The following is a 6,254-nucleotide window of genomic DNA, read 5'->3' as shown; positions in this document are numbered from 1 at the left end:
AATAACTTAATTCTCCTCCACTCAAAAATGTGTTTTCTTCTTGTTCCTACAGATGAATGTTTGAGCCTCACTGTGCAGAATTATGTATGTGCAGAGCTTGACACTCGAAGGCTGTTTTCACATTTATCTGATGAAAATTCTCATATGATTTTAAAGGGATAGTTCAGGTTTTTGGACATGAAGTTGTGTGAAACGCTGACCATCTGTAGCTCTGATGTGACGGTGTCACTACTGTCAACGAGCCTCCTGCTCTGAGAAATGGCCCGTAGCTTACCGGAGAAAAAGTTGTTCTTAAGATATAAGGGGGACGAGTAACCAAAAGGTTTTAAGCTACAAAAAAGTATGCATGTGTTTTGTTAGACTATTTCAATAATTTTAAAACATCCCCGCATTACGTCAGACCTTGCTATCAATTGGGACTATTTTCTGGCCACTATCACTCCGCCGTGCAGGCCCACAAGACAGCACGCCAACAGAAATCAATAAGACAGTTCATCACCACGCCGTGCAGGTGCGCAGGATAGCAACAGCTAAGGAAAACTTCATCGGCTGTTTCCAACAGAGAACCAGTAGGCTATTATTAGTGAGGAAAAAGATGTACTAGCCCTATATATACCTACTACTACTACAGCGCGAACACCGGCTCAGGCTCACGACACACCCTCGTCAGCTGCTGTAGGTAAACAGAGGAATACCAAAATGGAGCGAAGTTGTGATTTCCCCAGCTGTGGGAATAAAAACATCGCTGGCTCCCAATTCCATCGGTTTCCTGTTACAGATTCTACGGGCGATTTCTCAGAGCAGGAGGCTCGTTGACAGTAGTGACACCGTCACATCAGAGCTACAGATGGTCAGCGTTTCACACAACTTCATGTCCAAAAACCCAAACTATCCCTTTAAGGGCTAGGGCTACGAGCCAATGTTGGTGGCTTATGTAGCCTATGTTTGAACCATTTAATTAAAATGTCTGCATATCAAAAGCCAAAAACTTGAATATGTTGTTCATTCTTTGGAAGGGCTACAAGCATGATTTGTGACATCACAAATATTTTAGAAGCCAGTCATGGTCCAATGTTCAACTTACACAAGTGTGATGTGGAATTCTAGCATTTTTAATGAGGGAGAAGGTGTAGATGTAATTTTAAGGATTTTAACAAGATAATTGAATTTTTTGTGGAAAAACTATAACATTCATTATTATTCAAAGAGAAACATTTATATACGTTAGAACATGTCTTGAAGGAATCTTTAATGATTAAATCATCATTTATTTTCATCAAAAAAAAGATTGTGAACTTAATTGTGATAATAATCACAATTATTTTAATCAATATTATTATTACTATTATTATTATTTTTCTGTTAATTATTTCTTCCACATATACACACATATACAAAATCACACATACAATAATATAACTCGAACACACATGTACGCCCACAAACAGAGCTGTCTTGGTCCATGTTACTATCAAAAAGTACACGGACCAGTCTTAAATCTTGAAAAATGTTTTCATTACTTCAAAGAATGAACAACATATTCAAGTTTTTGGCTTTTGATATGCAGACATATTTTAATTAAATGGTTCAAACATAGGCTACATAAGCCACCAACATAGGCTCGTAGCCCCAGCCCTTAAAATCATATGAGNCGTTAGTGGGAAATTTATTACATTTGCGGGATTATTACATTGAAAGCTGCAGATTTGTATTACGTTTGTGGTTTATTACGTTTGTGGGCTGTTATTACGTTTGCGGGTGTAAGATGGCCCATCCCCCAAATCCCTTGGTACCCATTACCTATGATACTGCATCATATGTCCNTTGAAAGCTGCAGATTTGTATTACGTTTGTGGTTTATTACGTTTGTGGGCTGTTATTACGTTTGCGGGTGGAACAGGCCATCTTAAAGGTAAGGGCTTCCATCACATATAGTGTGAAAGTGGTATCAGTAGTTTACATCAGAAAAACATTGTTTCACTCTCCCAGCAGAGATTGCCAAATGGCCACAAGAGATTTCTACTGGAATAATGTGTTTGTTTTATTATTAATTATATTGTCTACATTTATTAATATTATGTTTGTAAATTCACATTTAATTATCAAGATTATAATAAGTATCTTTCATATTGTTGCCTCTCATTCTCACACATCCACACACACAACAATGGCAGCAGGTCAATACACTTTTTGTGATGTTCTTATAAACATTTTTATTTGACCACATAAATCATGCTCATAAGGAATGATTTTGCTTGAAGATGAAAGAACACTTTCCAATTAGAATAAGTTCAACAAGGGAATTTTTCTGTCAACTTCTTATACTGTCTTATACATCTTACACTATTTTTATTATTTATTTATTATTTATTTATTTATTATTAACTGTCAAGCTGAAAGATGCAACAATTTTTATGCAATTCAAAAATGGTGCAGTCAGGCTGTTATCCTCCATTCTCTCCTCCATCTGTAGATCCCTTTAACGTTTATATATATTCATAATTATTGTCCATCTATATGTTACTACTTCTGCTGCCAATTCTTAAATCTACAAGATATCTTTGAATACAGTACAACAAAAATAAAAGCAGAACTTTTATTGATTTACACACAAAATTTAGTTGAAAAATCTTGGAACATTGACATAGAGCATAAATCATAATTAATTTATTGTGAAATCCACCTTAAAATTGAGACGTCCACCTTAAATAAAGCGACTCTGACTAAATGACCTGCAGCAGGATTCAACAGACAGAATCATCTTTCCGCGTTAAATCAAACAGACAATTGGTTATATATTTTTGATAATGTGAAACATATATTTTATGTTTAGTTAATGTTTAATGTCATCTAAAATGAATTCTAATGTTTGGAAACTTTATAATCTGGACTAGTATTTGAAATAAAGTTGGATCAGAATAATGATTAACCAATCAAACATACAAATACTGATACATTGATTTTTTTCTTATTTGGATTTAATAAGATAAGATAAGGTTCCACAAAGTGGTTGCTGGTCTTAATGGATCCACACACAAGTCAAAATAATTAGACAGGAGAAAGAGACGGATCAATGATGATCAGTTACAATGTAAAATCATTTTAGGGATTCAAATACAGAAACAAAAAGCAGATTGTTAAACTAAAATAGAGACAATGACTGAAACAAAATAAACATATCTTTGGAATAATGAGACAGTAGGAGGGCAGGTGCAGCCTAACAGGTTCAATTCAGTGACTTTTCTCTTTATGGAAATAAACAACATCATGGATATAATCATCCTCTTCATCTCTAACTGCTCAGTTCACCTATCACACTGATCTTCAGTGGTAATATCTTCAGTTTACCCGCAGTGCTAATGTATGGAAACATTCTCTCAGTGAAAGTGTGTATGAAGGTGTATATGTGTGTGTTAGTGTCAGGATCATAGAACGACAGCTTTTCTCTGTCCAAGTCCAGATTCACTCTGATCCTCTGGGGCTGCTTCTTTATTTTGAGCTCAGTGTCTGCAGCCGGTGGTGTCCATGCTGAATATTTACCCTCTTGGAGCCGTATTCCCCATAATCCAGACCGTACATCTCCCTTCCCCTGGACAGATTTTGCTAACACACCCAGGCCCCATCCTGTACTGTCTCCAACCTCGACATCCCAGCTGTGAGTCCCTGAGTTAAAGCCCTCAGAGCTCAGGACAGAGCAGTAATTATCAAACCTCTCTGGATTATCAGGAAGCTGCTGTCTCTGTCCTCATCTCACACTGGTCAGATCTTCAGACAGGATGAGGTTTGGATTAGCAGTGTTTGGATCCAGGATCACAGGAGTGTAGGAGACCATGTCCTTCATCTTTTTCCAGATGTTGAAGGTCAGGTTGCCCAGGTGTTTGGCCTCGTCTATCAGAGCTCCTGAGAGCAGCTGTGGATCATCCAGCAGGGGGCGCTGCTGGACTCTGTCCACTGCAGCCTTGTAGTTGAGCAGGAATGAGACGTCTTCAGCTCTCAGCTCGTCCTCTGTGGCTCTGACTGTGTCTGAAAGAGCTGCTATCTCTCTGCTCAGAGCCTCCATCTTCTCCTTCATCATCTGACTCTTCTGCTCCTCTTCCTCCCTCAGTGCAGCCATCCTGGCCTCCTCTTCCTCTTCTAGAAACTGGTGAAGCTTCTTAAACTGCTCCTTAATCTGCCTCTCTGTGCGTCGGGCCTGGACCTTCATGTGTTGTGCTGTTTGTTCACACTTCACTTTAACTTGTTCACAAACCTTTAACTTCTCCTTTAAGGGCTCCAGAGTTTCCTCAACTTCCTTCTTGTGTTGTCGTGCAGCTTCATCGACGGGTCTGAATCTGTGCTTGGTGTGTTTTTCTGAATCTCTGCAGACGACACACACTGGCTGCTGATGGTCCAGACAGAAGAGTTTGAGTTTCTCAGAGTGCAGACTGCAGAGAGCCTCTGAAGCTCTCTGATCTCTCTCCAATAAGAAGGCCTCACACAGGTTCTTTAACACCAGGTTACAAGGTGGTTTTGCAGTTGAAGATACTGTCTTACAAACTGGACACTCACGTGCTTGTCTCTGTCTCCACCAGTTCTGCAGACAGTCTTTACAGAAGCTGTGGCTACATGACAGAACAACAGGATCTCTAAAGACGTCCTGACAGACCGGACAGCAGAGATCCTCCTCTGATCTGGAAGCCATTTAGTCTCTGAGTGAAGCTGAAAACACAGCAGACAGAAAGTACAGTCAGTCATGGCTCCCCTCCCTCCTCTACTAACTTCACTGAAATGTACTTTGACTTTGAGTGGTGTTTTTAGTCAAACTCACCTTCAGTGTGTGGAGTGTCAGCAGGTTGAAGCAGCAGTGTTGGAGTTTTAGCTGAACTCACTCAGAGGAAGTTGTTAGTTTGGTCTGAAGGTGAATCTGATCGTCTGTCCTTCATTCTGTGTGTCTCTCTTCAGTGATGAAGAATCACAAACGGTTTCCTGCTTCCTGCTGTTTCCTGTCTCAGGTGAGGGGCGGAGCTTTGTCACACCTCCGCTCAATGTTGTTGCCGAACTTGTAACACAGGTGTGTCTCATACCAAAGTACTGATTCACTGCTGGATATGTAGACTGATAGTTTGCAGCAGGTTGTTGCAGCAGCATGTTAATGTTAAAAAGCAGTTTATTCGTAGGTTGAATGTAGTGGAGGAATTCAAATATAATTTAGTGGGCAGTATGTGTCAAAAGGGCTGCAACAGAACTGGCTGCATGTAATAATGAGGTATCACTACATACTGCAGTGAAGGGGTAAACTGTAATATTGTAGGAAAGGGTACCATGGCATATTATGGAAAAGAAGTTACCATGGAATGGTGAAGATGGTGGGGAACAAACTATTTCATGAAAGAGGTGCCCATAAATATTAAAAGCAGCATGTACAATGGAACATTTCAAGTACCATAACAGGTATCATTAAATAGGCAGCATTGAATACGGAGGTGAAGGGGTCCCATGAAGCTTTTTAAGAAAGGAGCACAAAGGACTTTAGCATGTCAAGGATACCATAGAATGGGTAGCATGTGATAATGTAAGTAAGAGGTACCATGGGCTACTGTATGTAAAGTTACTATGTTATATAAGAGGGACCATGCAATCTTATTAGGGTACCATGGAATATTTTAGTTAAAGTGTTCTATGAATTTTTTTTGGCAGGGGTACCATTCAATGATTGAGCCAATAGGTATTTTATAATATTTTACTTAGTGTGTACTATGATATTTTTTCTAAGGATTAACATGGGGTATTTTAGGTAATGGATAAGATGAAGTATTTTAGCTAAGGGGTACCATGGGGTGTCTTAAGGCCGTTTCCACCGCAGGAACTTCGGGATAATTTTACGGGGCCGGGGCCGTTGGTGCGTGTCTCCACCACAGGAACCACCCCCGAAGGACAGAGTTCCGGAACTTTTACAGGGGCTAAACAAGTCTTACTTTACTTGGTGCTGATTGGATATACTCAAGGTGGGATGTGACGTTTTGTAATTACTATGGTTAGCATAGATTAACTGGGCTAACCGTTAGCCGTTAGCTGTCTGTAATAACTCAGTAACTCAATATATGGTCCGTGAAAAAAATATTTTTTTCCAGCGGATATCTTAGTTACAACATGATTGAGCTAGCAAAGCAGTTTTCAATTCAATTTCAATTTTATTTATAAAGCCCAATATCACAAATCACAATTTGCCTCACAGGACTTTACAGCATATGACATCCCTCTGTCCTTATGACCCT

General features: G+C 39.4%; 1 pseudogene; it reads right to left on the bottom strand.

Annotated features, from left to right (window-relative positions):
* The window catches only part of LOC126385943 (nuclear factor 7, brain-like), an 18,084-nt pseudogene that overhangs the window by 4,477 nt on the left and 7,353 nt on the right, over positions 1-6,254 (bottom strand).

This window comes from Epinephelus moara, chromosome 24 (genome assembly GCF_006386435.1).
Source record: "Epinephelus moara isolate mb chromosome 24, YSFRI_EMoa_1.0, whole genome shotgun sequence".
NCBI lineage: Eukaryota > Metazoa > Chordata > Actinopteri > Perciformes > Serranidae > Epinephelus > Epinephelus moara.
This window is presented reverse-complemented; position numbering and strand designations above follow the sequence as displayed.